The sequence below is a fragment of the Pithys albifrons genome, chromosome 8 (genome assembly GCF_047495875.1).
Source record: "Pithys albifrons albifrons isolate INPA30051 chromosome 8, PitAlb_v1, whole genome shotgun sequence".
Classification (NCBI taxonomy): domain Eukaryota; kingdom Metazoa; phylum Chordata; class Aves; order Passeriformes; family Thamnophilidae; genus Pithys; species Pithys albifrons.
This window is the reverse complement of record NC_092465.1, coordinates 23,383,606-23,399,100: the sequence shown is the minus strand read 5'-3', so window position 1 is coordinate 23,399,100 and position 15,495 is coordinate 23,383,606. Positions and strand designations below refer to the sequence as shown.

At 38.2% G+C, this 15,495-nt stretch overlaps 1 long non-coding RNA gene across 2 annotated transcripts in view; it reads right to left on the bottom strand.

Annotated features, from left to right (window-relative positions):
• LOC139675153 (uncharacterized) overlaps positions 1 to 15,495 on the bottom strand; it is a 34,510-nt gene that overhangs the window by 7,029 nt on the left and 11,986 nt on the right. The window lies entirely within an intron of this gene.

Below are 15,495 nucleotides of genomic sequence, written 5' to 3'. Positions count from 1 at the left end.
GTGCACTATAAATAAGATGCTACTAACTGTTGTGAAAATATTTTCTGATCCTGTATAGGAATCATGAATAAGAGTTTAAATATTAATTTTGTGGTGTGTACACAATATGTTTTAGAGGAAAGGTATTTTTTGCTGTTACAATCTCTTGCTTAACATAGGAAGAAATCTGTATTAGTGGTAAGAACTGCCTTACATGAGACCATGGTGTGCATCTGAATGTACTCTTAGGATATCTGAAGTCTAGTATTTACTCAAATCTTTGATAATGGATACAGTATTTCCTGATTAAGAAGCAGAGGGCTATAAATATTACATGATATTTAAGTGCCCTACCATATTACAGCCTAGCTTTTCACCAGATTCCAGTGTAAATTGGGTAAACTATTGTGATATCAATGTGAATTGGGAACCAAACTTAGTGGAAAACTCAGCCATTAATCTAGTTTTATGTATGTGCTTAATATTACTATTGATTTTTGGATTGGTTATTTGGATAGGGGATTTTTCCTCTAACAAAAATTTCAACAGCAATTTTGACTTTTGGTTTGCATCTTTTTTGAACTTAAATTTGTGTATAAAACTGTCAGACGCATTGAGCTAATGATTGTTTTATCATTGCTTAGTAGAACTTGAAGTTACTATGTAGTAACTGTATATTTTTCAAACCTGTCCAGTTCCAGACTGATAGGAAATCATAGTAAAGCAGATTCTTGCTGGAAGGGCTCAGACAACATTATAATGCAGGATTACATTCAGAAATCAAACTACAGCAGCAAACTCTCCTATTGAAAGAAACAGTTGGGAAGGTAATGTACCAAAGGGCTTAAGTCAGTGCAAGGTAGTGCTTTTCTTTTCTTTTTGACCAGTGCGTCTTTGGGGAATAAGTATTTGTGCTGTAATTTGCAAACTACTTGTAAGTTTTCTCATAAATAATAAAAACCCCACCCTTTTTTCCCTGTGAGGTTGTCAATCCTTTTCTTCTCTTAGAATCTTCCAACTAATAATAAAAAGAAAAGCATATATCGTAAGAAGCCCAGAATCATATCATTGGTGGTTAAAATATTATGCCAAATATGATATTTAATTTGCTGTAAACATTTCATCAGAAAATATGTCTGTAGGGAAAAAGCAGAAAAGTCCTGGTCTGCTCTTCTGACTGAACTCCTGAACCTTTCCTGACTTTTGTATGGAGTTATACATAAAGCACTGACTGACTGACTATCCATGTTTTCATATGTGTATGTATCTCAGGTGCCTATCCTGTGCATCCCTGAGTAGATATCTGTCCTAGTTTAGCAGGTGGGACCAGTTAACACTGTGTGGGGGTGATCAAAGCTGTGTATTCTACCCCCTCTATTCATTCCCCAAGGACAATGGAACATTAGCAGCAGCTGACCAGGGAGTCATTAGCACCTTCACACCCAGCCTGGGGGGGATGTGGCTGCTAATGGGCCATGAACGGTTCAACAATACCCCCTGGCTCCCAGAGTTAATCATCCATTGTGTGAGCCCCCACCCTGGGGGAGGGACTGGGTGCTCCCTGAGGGTACATAAGTGGTGGGTAAGAAGACCTCAGGAACTTCTTGTTGGATCCAGAGGAGCAGCAGGACATCAACAGGAGGAGATCACCACTCACCCAGACTACAGCCCTCGCCTGCACCAACAGGTTTTTCACTTCCTTTTGCTTTGGACTTGGAGGAACCACGCTGGCCTCAGCACAAGGGCAAACAAATCCCTGTGGGTTTGTGCCCCAGGACACTGCATTATACTGCTGGGTTTTGTGAGTTGAAAGCAATTTCCCTTTGTGTCAATGTATTTATTGTAATATTATTATTAAATTTTAGCTCTGACTCACAATCTCTCTTGTGGTGAGTTCATTTCCCCTGCTGGTTCACCTTTAAACCAGCACAATATCCTAATCTGTGACAGCACTGGTCTTGATGAGGAGAAGCAATAAGGGTGCCTCAATCCTCAAGTAGGTATAAGACTTCAGCGTGAGGTAGGACTTCTACCCCAAAGTCTGGCTCAAGCAAACTAATTTTTGCACTATGTATAAACTTTGAGAACACATTCTGTTTGTGCAAAGAGGGTGATACAGCTTCAGTATCTTTAAAATAAGAGTCTAGAAAGAAAAGGGGTGATGTGGAGTGGGCAGAATAGAAGAGGCCTTGGAGGAGACAAAGTGATCTGAACAATCTGCAAGAGAAGGTAAGCAAACAGCTGCAGTGGGGAGGGGACACACAGGCAGGGATTGTGTGCAATTAGATTCTGCTTCACACTGGGAGACAATAATTTCATTTTATGACTTTGTTGACAATCCTCTCATTTCTTTTTTATTGTGAATGATGTCATCAATACTATGAGATGTTTCACTAACAGATGGCTTTTTACCATTTCCAGTATGATACACAGCATATCATGTTATATTTACCTGCGTTCTGTAGTGTGTTTTATCTGGAAGAACTTCACTGCATAGGAACATTTCACTGAGGGTCCTATGTAGCTCTCAGTGTAACATAAGGCAATAAACAAAACTTGGATAACATTTTACTAACTAGTTAAAGGAGAAAGTGAACTAATGTGTTTTAAATTTACTTGTTTATTTACATGTTCAATTATCTATAAAGGAAAGGATATCTCTTGACTGGAATGCAGTTCCAATTGAAATGGGGAAAAGGAAGACCATGCCACTGCATGGTGTGCTAAATAGTGAGAGAAAACCCTTCTATGCCCTTTCTTTCTCCCTGTAAATCTATTTCTTATTCTTTTTCCAGCTTAATGTTTAAATAGTTTTTAACTTATCTTGCACTTTATAGGTAATTTTTGCATGATAATTTTGACAGTGCTGCACTTATGCAAGTAGGGATGGAATCTTTACTGAGAAGAATCTATGCCCAAGGTCTGCACATCAGTAAGGTTTTAAGGCAATATCAAATAGTGATGTGTAATTCTCTCTAGTGATTTTGGAAAATGTTGCTCTGAAAATAGATACATTGGATTCTCTAAAGGGATTTTATAAAATGAAGGAGAAAATGAAGGGATTCTATAAAATAAAGGTCTATATTCATAATACTTGCATTTACTTCCAGAGTCACATATTTGTATGTTTAAGTTAGTGTACTTTCCTCATAGATAATATTTGCTGCTATATATCTAGATCTATTAGATGTTTTTTGTGTTCTGTTTAAAACCTAGCTTTGCATAAAAATTCATCAGTAGATGGCAAAGTTAATCCTATAATGCCAGTTGCTTCTGATCATACAGGTTCATGGTTGGATTCAATAATAGAGGTCTTTTCCAACCAAAATGATTCTATGATTCTATTCAGCCCAATAATATGGTTTACAGTAACAGCTTCATATACTCAGTCTTCTGCAGAAAAAAGCTGTCAGAGAAGTAGTCTAGTTTGATGACATATTCAGGGTTAACAACTAAGCTCTGAAACCAAACGCAATACTTGGAGTCAGTGAAAATGCTGCATGAAGGAAGACTGCACACTCAAGATTTGTATAAAACAACTGGGAAAACTGTGATAAGATTAGTAGGAAAATAGATTGCTAATAGTATTCTGTAGCAGAAACTGAAGGATGGGGGGTGAATCCTTTATGCCATGGATATCAGACCTTTGAAAATTGTTGCCAGAACATCTTGTAGATACTTCTAGTTTACAGTGGCTAAAAAAGGGGGTGGGGAGGTTCACTGGTGCTTAGTAAATGTATAAGAATGACATTTGCTTCAGAATGTCCCCAGGTTGAAAATAGGAAGAGACTGGAGAATATGAGAGGGAAATGTTTCTCCTCTTCTTACTCTTCCATGGGCATCTGCTTATGACCTTGAAGGCAGAGTATAGCTGTAGCTGGACCAGCTGAGCTGAAGCAGTTTGGCTCTTCTGAAACAGAGCAGAACTCTAATAATGAAACCTTTAAATAACAACACGCTAATAGGTTTTCGGGTGTACAAAGTGAGAATAAAATCTATCTGCCCTGTTGTAAGCTGGTTTGGGTGTATCTAAGTAATTTCCTCACTGATTTTTACAAGGTGATAAACTTACAGATGGAAATTCCTTTAAGCCATAAATACCATGCATGCTGTCATGCCTAGAAATACAGATAAAGGCAATGGGATGCTAAAAAACCGTTGAAGTGCATTCCTTCTCTTCCTAGTTTGCTCAGCTGAAACTGTCTGCTATCAGTCTGGGAGTATGGTGTTTGACCTTTGCTTGTAGATATAGAACTCCTACCACTTAGTCACAATGCACTGAATGACAAATTTGTCTACAGCAGTTGACCTGAAAAGTGGAGGATAACCTCACATGGAAGCCTCTGAAGTTCTGTATATCTGCTTTATCTCTGTAAACATTCTCCAGTCTTTCCCCATCTTATTCTTTACAGACAAGATTCTATGGTTGCAGACCTGGTCTCTGAATTTTATATTCTGTTACACTCTTATTTTGTGGTTTTTTTCACATTATGTGGCTCTGGAGAAAAAGGATGCAGTAACATCCACCATTCTTTGCTTGAGTTTGTGCTACAAATTTCTTGAGTCAAACAAACTCATTTTTTAAAATTTTCATGTAATATATTTCATTATGTGTATTGTCTACATATTTTTATCATGCCACAGTATTTGCAATGTTATTTTAAGGTTTTCCCATAGTAAATCTGAGTAATATAGGTAATAAATTGTAGAACCTGCTAGTGTCTGATTGAAATATAAAGTCGTGAGTATAATACTGAGAAGTGGTATGTACACTTATTATCTTTTCCTGATCATCAGATCCACAGAGCAAGAAATCACCTCCACGATGTGAAACCAAAGGCAAAAAACCAATTGATGTTCATTCTCTTAAATTTCCTGAATGTGTAGTTTGCATTTGAATATGGAATTATCCACTCTAGTCTTTGTACCACACTAAACAGAAAGAGAACAGAAAAAATTACTTATGGAATCAATGTCTTAAGCCTCCAACTTTAAACAAGTGTAAAAAAAGATATTAATTCTTCTTATCCTTTCTGAAACTCCCCACTGACTATAGAAATGCCAATAGTAATACCATTCCAAAAATGTGGAATTTCAGGGATGAATCACAAAAAGTTTGTAAACTGGCATCGTTGTTTGAGCTCATGCTAAGAGAAAATTGATATTTTACAACTTGAGCACTATTTGTTGAAATGTTCTGCTAACATGGGCAAAAGCAAGAGGCAGAGTGTGATGTATCATTATCATTTAGTTCTACTGCATAATTTCATTCTTAGAAATGAGACACTCCCAGTTTCATTATAATGTTATAGCATTTCAGTTATTCAGGTGAAATAATTTTTCCTGTATCTGTTTCTTGCTGTATGCTGTAGATATTTCTTGAACATTGGACAACACTTTAAACTACATCCCAACAGGCTAAAAGTGAAAGATTCCAAGCTAGAAGGCTGAAAAAACTTTGTGTGTTTTGGGCAGGTTCCTGAAAAATTTCTATACTTCTTTTGCTTTCCAGTAATGGGAAAGGTCAGCCCTAGCTATTTCCACAGCTGCTTGTTCAAATTTAGAGAGACAGTAAACAGACACAGTTAAGTTTTTTCAGGTCAATTCTAGCACATTTTCCTGCAAAACGTGATGAGGAGTTGGAGTGGGGACTTGACTTTATCTTGAAGTTTCTGTCTCCCTGTTTGCTGTACTGAGTGGATCTTGAGCAGCTATGGATAAACACAACTGAATTTCTTCTTCAGCTTTTCATTTCTGTGGAACATGGTAAATATATCATTCAGAGGGCAATAATCCTGTTTCTCTTCCTATGTGTGCTTATGACTGTCTTACACACTTTAACGACTGTTTTGCCTGTTTAATAAAGTCATTTATTTGCATAAACGTAAGAGGAAATGGATCATCTGGACTACATTAGATTAAGTATCCTGTCTGTGCCAGGGTAAGACCAAAAGGACAAAACAAGCCTGCAATGAATACTCCCAGAATATTCTTGCTGTATTGACTGAGCTGTGGTACATTATCTTCCATGAGCATATCTAGCTTTTCTAAACACAGGCAAACATTCTGCAACCATGATGCTACCATTAATAATTTCATCTAAATGACCAGAATGGTATGTCGACTACAGAAATTTATAATTACTGCCAAAAATTCTGGGCTTATGATCCCACTTTAAGAGTTCTGATTGGTCTTTTTGAAGGCTCAGAAGTTAAGGTTTGAAGTCCCTGTGGAAGCTAGAATTGATGTACCTGTATCACAGAGACACAGGCCTTCCTGGTCTCTTTCCAACTTGATGAGTCACTCTAATGACTTTCAACAAGGCAATGCAGAAGGAGAATCGCTTTAGAAATCCCCCTCCATCTCTCCCTCCTTGTAGGCATGAGCCCTTGCCTGAGAACCAAATTCTCTCAACTTCATCTAAAGAGGATCAAACACCTTCTGCTGTTGTTCCCAGACATTGTTAATTGTTGTTAATTTCCAACACCTCATTAATTATTTGCTATTAATGATGTGAGTGAGGCAAATGCCCTTCACCCATGGATAGTCACAAGAACGGATCATTAATAACTACAAAAATTTTTTACTTTTGAAGTTGAAAGGAAGCTTGTATGAAAGTCACTTTGTTTGCAGGAAAAGCCTGGTGCAGAATCAAGCTTGTCATTGCATAAAGGGCTGGGTGTGAACAATGCCTTGACATGGAAGAGAAGCAAAACAAGGAACAGCAATAGAACTGGAGCTGATGTAATCAACAGTGGTTAGTAGTAGCACCCTTCTCTCCTCTCTGCGCTACTTCTTGTTTAACTTAATTTAAAAAGGATAATTTTGATTCAATACATGCTGGTGATACCTCCCATGTATAAAAGTTTAAAATCCTATTAAAATGCACAGTAAGGCTAATTCTTTAATATGCAAAGCAGCACATTAGGGTAGTGTTATTCCGGTCAATCTGAGAAGCCTCAGACAAGACCGAGACTATGAAAAAAAGTAGCAATAGGACAGTCTCCAATCAAGAAATTCACAGCACAGATAATTTGAACAGTCCTCAGAAGTATGGATGTGTTTTCTAAGGTGATGCTCAGGAATTGTCCTTTATCTTAGGAGCTGGGAAAGGATGTTTATTATTTTTATGACACTAGCATAGCAGAAAAAGTATTTATTCTACCCCTTGTGTTCAAAACTGAGCTTGTCAGAAAGGTTTCCACAAGAGCAAGATCTGACCTTCTGAAACAAAATTTTGACTGAATTTACTGGTAGTGTCCAATAACCTCTTCACTGTTTGTTTGGACTCACGGGTCTGTTGTACTGTAGCCAGGCAGCTGTTGTCAGAAATCCATTAGATGTCATTTCTAGGACTTGCTTCTCTTTGGCTGTAGGTGCCTGACACTCAGCTGAGGTGGCAAGGTTTAGGGATGTTATTTTCCTCTTTTCTCTGTTCTGGTAAAGGTGCCATCAAGGTAATATTAAAATATATCCATTCTGCGCTTCTTTCTCTTTTTACCTCATCAGCTTTCGCTTTTATCTAGAACATTTGGTCACTCACTGCACAGACATTTGGTAATGACAACTCCATGGCTGGCTCAAAATCAGTATTAGGGTATAACCTGAAAACCAGAACTGGATTATAGGCTGGTCATCTTTCACTGTTCACTGTTTTAACTGAAGTGACTGAGTAGCTCCCAAAGAGGGGCAGTAACTCCTTCCACTGCTGCAGCGAAGTCCAAGTAGGGTTGTGAATCAAAGTCACCATTTGCCATTGTTCACAGCCTGGTATATTCACTTTAATTAACTTTTTTTTTTTTGAAGATACTAATATATAAGGCAATGAATTGCAGCAGCTGGGAAGTTTACGCACTACCCCTCAGTGCCTCTTTAATGGGCTCCACACATTCTTCAGAGAGTGGGTGGGTTGTAGTTTCAATAATTTGTACAAAGTACAGAAATTTCTTTAGCTGCTGCAGCTTGTTCCCAAACGGATTGTGAAGCACAGCCAAAGGACATCTGGGCAAAGACTGAAGAATCCTGTTCTCCTAATGCAAGTTACTTAAAAACACAGTTCCATATACTATCCATTGCAAAGGAAAGTTGAAGCAGAGCTCAGAAATGTATCCATGTCTTCTGAGCTATTGTTATACTTTTTAATACTAGAGATGAGTTCCAAAGCTAGACTTGAGTTCAGTGAGTTGAGCCTCAGTCATTACCCCACAAACTGGTCAGTGGAGGGGAGTTCAGACTGACCCATAACTGTAGACCCCCTGATACTGTAGAAGCTCCTGTTCTCTCCTCTGAGAGGAGAGTGGAGATTCATAATGTTGTTGGATCTCAGCTAATTAGGATAGTACCTAAGTAGCACTACTTTTATCAAGCATTCTTTGCTCCATAATATGAAATAATGGAGTAAATAACACAGACTTAAACCTTCTCTCAGACCATTCATGCATATTGTAGATCTAAACAGTGCTAGCCTTGAAGGCTGAAAAGGACCATTAAAAATCTATTTCTTTCTACAGGTTGTGAAATTTCATCTCTCCTGACATTGTCTCACATCTTTTGGTGGACCATGGAATCTTCTCCATAGGTCTCCAGCTTTGCTTTGGAGAGATCAATAGGCAAGACATCCACCACTGTCCTGATTGTCTTTCCCCTATAGCTGATAAGCCTCAGTGATTAACGATTTGGTAGTCAAACATTTTTTTTTTAAATACAGGGACTTTGCAAACACTTGAATGTTATCCTCAAAAAATATGCAGTGCATATTGTGAACTGAGGATTTGATTAAAACACTAAATTATATGCTATAGTCTTGTCTGAAGTTTCACTTTAGAACAGATAAAACCTTCCCAGAAAGCATTTTCACCAGATGCCAGATCTGTATTTATTTTAGAAGAGCTGAAGTATAATGAAGTACCTTACTTAAGACTTTACAAGATAAGAAGTGCCTGGTTTGTGCTAAAGCTTCGTTTTGAATTCATTCTTTATTATGGGAGTTGGTCTCCCTGTGAATGGGAGCTGTGATCAGGAGCATAGCCAGGACAGATAAGGCACATGAACCCTGGTCTGAAAGCTGACAAACTACCGCAGCTGAGCAGTCAGTTATACTGCAGACAGATCTCTTTCAGGGACTAGCTGAAGCTGAATTTATTCTCAGTTACCTCCAAGAAAGACTCACTAAAAATGGATCACACCACCATGATATATGACTTTTAAAAGTTTATAATCTATGTGCCTACAGGTTTCTTTCAGGAGGTAATAAGAAAAGAGAAGACAACAAATCCTGCCTCTATGCATATACATACCAACATGTACACATGCTAATACAGACATAGAAACTTGTATGTGTATATAAAATGATAATTACATATTACAGTATTTATTGTGGTGGACTTTGGACTTAATCAAACAAAATCATAATCAATGAGATTTAATGAATTAGAAAAAACTAACCCAGCAAAATTTTGAAGTCACATGGGTATTCCCTTTAACATATTTTGTTAGAAAAGCTTTATATTTGGTTGGAAAATTTAATTTGTTATCCCAGTCTGGCCTTTTAAGTGCTCTGACATGATAATGGTTTCTTGTTTTTCATAGTGACCAACGTGTACTGATTACTGCTTTGTGTTTACTTTGCTTGTATTGCAAAGCAATTCCTTTGTGGAGAAAGCAATGCACCATTGCTTTATTATGTCATTCAGTGCCTAGCATGGTCCTAAAGCACTCCTGGATGCTAGTTTGGTATAATTATTGTATGGCCATGATGCTTCTATTTCTGTTTCTATTTGTGCTGGAAACTGATTTAATTCATGACTACTGTACAGTTGCTGAAAGTTTAATATTAGGCACTCCTGAGCCTGGAAAATCTTGTGTTTCTATATCAAAGAGAGACCAAGAGTAAGAAACAAACAAACAAAATTTAAAAGGGTAGCAAAAATACTGGAGTGATCAGGCACAGTTATCAGATATTTAAATGGAGATATTTGCATACGTGGATATGATAGCTGTGTCTCCAAACAGTATGCACACAAATACTTATATGAATCTAAATGAAATCGCAAATTGGTTGTGATGGACCAAAAATATGGTTCTTAAAATCCTATGGATCTTTTTTTATATTGGTAATACGTTTAGCTCTAATCTGATCTGAGAAGGTGAAATCTGTTTTTTAATTATCAGCATAACATTTTATAATCCTTTAGTTTTGACTCTTTCTTCATTGCAAAACAAAAGTAGAAATCTTGCAACCAGTGTATTTATCTCTCTTCAGGGGCTGGGGGTTAATATCCAATAGCTCATAACATCTTTATTATAATGCATTTATAATGATATACTGGAATGATTCTGTAGCTAAGTATCTAATGTCAAGGACTAGATTTGGTGTGGTGGGAAATGTCGTATCCTTGGGTAGCTCTAGGGAAAATGAGGCCTCAGCCAGTGCTTTCTATGTAATTCTACTAACTGTAATAAGAATAGGGGTAATTGCATTAATGTCAATTAAGCTATTAATAATGCCCCTCTTGTCATTCCTAAATATAGCAGTCACTCATACATGCTACTGTCGCCTGCAAAGACTGTAGGCAAATGAGATCATGGCTTATTTATGTTTTAAAACCTGGCTGACAGCCTGTCTTGTATCTCTTGTATACCACCAAAATAACTACTACTTTGGAGAGAAACAACCTAAGCTACTTAAAGAGGCCATGTCCTGTAGCTGTGATGTTGAGCACCTCATGCTAAACACACAGCTCCTTTGTAATTTACAGACCCCCTGGGATACCAGCAGGGCACACTGTGTCACTTCCATTCTTGCCACAGGAAGTTTTCTCATGACTGACAATGAAGTTCTTTACACTAATGCTTGCAGCATCTCTGTTCACTTGAAGAAACATCATGTCTGTTGATGACTTCAGGTTTCCTGTGACAGGCCATAACTAGTTGTGTGACTGCCCTTGCTAAGCATCTGTTCTGGGCTCTACTCTTTTGACTGCATTCGTGAAATAAAATTCTGTTTCTAATGCCATTTAGTATTAATTTGTTTTAAGTAGGATTTTCACTAGACAGTTTAAAGACAGAGTTCTGGAACAATGCAAATGGGCATGCAATCTCCATAAAACATGCACAGATCTATATTTAATGAAACTGTTGCTGGGAATTGATGCAATGGTTTCACAAAATCAAAGCCTATTTGATGTGTTGTACATTGCTTCAAAAATGCTGGTCAAGTGTTCATCATCAGCTGAAATGTGCAGAAAACAGTCATTAGCAAATTTCAAAGGTTACCAAAGGGGTCACTGTCAGAATTGTGCTGTCCTTCAGACCAGAAAAAAATAAAATATGAGAGGAACCTTTCAGTCAGAGCTCATAACAAATGCAAGGCCATGGCCAATTCCCACAGGAAGACAGAGAGAGGTACCATGATCTGCCTACATCAAGGAGCAGGAAAGGAGGCAACAGATGATACGTATGCATTAAGGGCGAGAGAGGAAAGGGAAGTGAGAATGAGACTAGAATTGTTTGTGAACGCCTCTTGATATCTAATGCACAACCCCCTCCCATTTCCAGAGAGCCCAGGGTAAGGTTATAACAGGTAAAGATGGTTTTGTAATAAAGCTGGTTGTGGCTCTAGGCCATAAATCACAGGCTCAAGTAATCCAACTTACACATTTCTCTCTTGCCGCACTCTCTCTTTCTGTTTATACTTTGATTTGGATGAGTCACTGCATTGAAGGCAGGAAGAGTTCATAATTCTTTCCTCCCTATAGAGGATAACACATTTACATATGACTTATTAGGCTCATTTTCTGAAGAGTTACATTCTATTTTCTTCTACCAAAGAGAAATATAATTTCAATGAACCTGATACTATTTCCATCTTATTTTAACAGACTTCCTACCACAAGGTTTTAATGAGTCATCAACTGCTGTGATTGGTAGCCATTAGATGGGCTGCCTCTGCCCATTTCTGTCCTTTGCAGCTGAATCTTACTCCTGACTCAGCTTTCATTTATTCCTTCCTTACTCATTTATTTCTTGTTTCAGTGAAGTTAAAATATCTCCAGTAATGCACCATGTCTCAAAGTATGTAAAATAAAAGAAAATAAAGTACCATCTTTACGATTATTAGCATTCCAAGAATAGCTTTGATACATCTTTGTCCATTTTTGTCCCTTTTAAGTAAAAAAATTGTCACCTCTGTTAACTAGGCATATTTTAAACAACTGTTTAAACCCTCTTCCCTCATTTTAATTTCTTTCATAACTTCTCCTTCTAAGTACAGTCCAGTAAAAAAATGGCTTCTCTGTTTAAATAAGGGTCCAATTCAGAGTGAGAATGAATGTTGTCATATGAAGTGCATTTCAAATGTAATAAAGCAGAAAGGAGTTCCTGGCCCCTGTGTCAGTTGTAAGAGGGTGCATAGTGTGATCACTATAGCTCAGTGGCTGCAAAGCAGAAAATGAAGATTGTAAAAACGTCACATAAAGAAAAAATGCACAGTGGATTCGTTTTGCGATGCTCATAATTCAGTAATGCCTTTAAGTAGCTAGAAGAAATATAATAAATGTTTTTCCACAACATTGATCATACTGTATCAGAGGAAATATTAGTGTGCAGGGAGCCATGATTATGCTGGTAGTAATTCTCGGTGCAGAAAACTCCTAGAAGATGGGACCCTTTATGGGCTGAACTTTTATTGGCTGCAGTTATTTACCTTTAAGAATACGCTTAATACACTGTCCTATAGCTAAATATTTTTGTGAAAACTCAAACCAGCAACTGTCAGGAAATCAGAAAACCTTCTACCATTTTATAGAATTTATGTTTTCTTATGGACAGTCTGATAAGTTCTGAGATACAAAAATTGGCCAATCGACCATGCAAAACAAATTTTCCTGTTGTCTTCCAAAATCTGGATTTGGTCAGACAGGTTTATTGTGCATGATCCTATCAAACCATTGCCTGTAACTATAAAGTATCCTCAAGAAATGTAATGCAATGTTAGATTAGGCAATAGATTAAAGTAGATGGTATCTGAAGGTTATAAGCAAACGTATATGGACCACCATGGATGACCTCTTTACTGTACTGCAAAACCCACACAAAGTCACCAAAATAGATCTGGGCTTTGGGCATTGGCGGGGAGCCCAGCATGTGTTCCCAGAGCCTGTCTCTTGCTCCTAAGGCTGGCAGGGCATGGCATGGGTCAGCCCTGCCGGAGGAGAACCACTGGGCACCAGGGGTAAGGCCAGCCCTGCTGTGCCCAGGTTTAGGGATGGCACCTGGGCACCAGGGATCAAGGAAGGAAAGCAGAGGCTGAGGTGAGGAAACTGAAAAGGTTCTTCCATGGCTGCCCAGATGGCCCCTTCCCTGCACTGGAGGGGAAGAATGTGATGTGAAGAGAGCCTGTCAGACAAAGCTCATGTTACTGGCTTCTGGACTCTGAAATATCCCATTCTCTCTAGAGAAGGCACTAAAATATTCATGTTCATTTATCATTAAGCTCCTTTTCAAAAGGATGGTTGAACACAGTTATAACTTTAAGCAAGGAACTATGCATATGCACTTCAAAGGTGCTGCTCATAAGCCCAATGCAGCAGTCCTGGAACAGGATCTGCTGGGCCAGGGTCTGAATGAGCAAGTCCACTGTGCTGATCCTTGGCTCAAGCACTGAAGAGCATCAAATCTCAGAAGATAGGGACTGTTTTCTTTTCCTTGATAGACATTCTAGTCAAAAGTTTAATGTGATTGTTCTCCTGAGAAGAAGCTGCCTCAGTCTTGAAATTTTAACTGTTTGCAGCTTTTTCTCTGAAACACACTCTGTAATTTTTCTTACATTTAAAGTAACAGGGTTGTATTTTCTTACTTAGAGTAAAAAAGACAATCTCACTCCCTGATATGGGCTAGTAGCCTGGGTTGGAGACTAAAATTCAGTTCTGCATGATCTGTTCCTTGGCTGTATCAATGCTTTGTGACATGATCTTGGGCAAATCATTTAGACTTTCTGTATTTTAATCTATCCATCCATCCTTAAAGTGATTAAAATAACAAGCACATCTGTCAGCAGTTATCACATGGGAATTAAATAGTTAAAGGCCTTTGGCAGGTTGCATCACAACAAGGAAACTGCAAGACTGAGAATTACCAAATGCACCAATTCTGTTGTGCATCTTCATATAAGTTTTTTAAACAATGGAGGGTATTTAATGCTCTTGTGAATGAATTCCTATGGCAATACTTTATTCTGTGTAGTTTATATAGAATGCATGCATGTATATCTGTCTGGGGGTCTGTTTATCTGCATATGAATATTAGAGTTTTAAATGCAGCAATCAAGAGTGTCACCTTAGTACAAATTACAGCTGTTGCTATCACTTGAAAGAAACTCAGTGCCATATAGGAGAAGGAGGGGTGTGATTTTAGGGTCCTAAACCAGCAGCCCTAAATGTCAATTGATGCCAAGATTAGTCACAGTCTTGCTTCAGTGGTGAATACACATTTCAGGTAAGGCAGGATCTAGCGCCAGGGCGGTGCAGCTCCGCACGCTCTGGAAGGCTCTGAGTCTGGAGCTCAGTGTCTCTCCTCCACGGGACGCTGCCCCAGCACCCGCGCGGTGCTCCGGCCACAGAAAACGACAATGGTTTGTGTGGGTAAAATCTGCCCATGGGTACAATTAGAGGATTTTACAGCACGTCAATATGTGTTGCTCTGATTCTCCGTGGTTAGCATGTAGCCCGAAGGCGGCTTGCTACCTATCAGGATTTTTTTTTTTAAAAAAGGTGTTAATTTATTTTATTTTAAATAATAATTTTGTTGGATTCCTAGGGGTTATCTGGATGTGAGTAAGGAGAGTTGCCACTGGATGGCACTGTTGCACGTGGCTGGCAGGAAAACTGCCCTGTGGAAGCCCCGGCTGGAAAACACCTGTGGGTGTGGGGTTGGTGGCCACGCAAACAGTGCCTGGGTGTTAATAAATTACTGTAGTACCCTCAGGAGCTGCGCCACCACTTGCATATGCCCTTGATTTAAAATAACAACAACAACAAAACCAACAACCAAAAAACCCCACAATGAAACCTCCCCAAGTATTTTATAACAGATTTTGTTTTGTTTATTTTAATCTAACTTAATTTGGGTTTATGTGAACTTAAACACCAGTAAACCCAAAGAATTTATTTCCTCTGCCCATATGAATGGTGAGGAAGCTGAATGTAGATTGACTCATTGTCAGTGGGACCTCATTTAAAACCAACTAGACCAAATCATTTTCATTTTCATTACAAATATAAATGGGGCTGGGGCTTTTGGAAATAATTTGCTCTTCTAAATATTTTTTCTTCTTTTATCTTAGATCAAATTTTGCATCTAACTTCATTGGCTACTGTATTTGTGCTTGCTACTGTATTTTAGGAAACAGTAAAAAATGGGAAGGTTGTTTTTTTCCTTGATCCTAGAAGGCAGATATTGTCATTTCTTGTTCAGTTCTGGGGAAAAAAAATTCTTTTAATTATGTTGAGAAATTGTCCA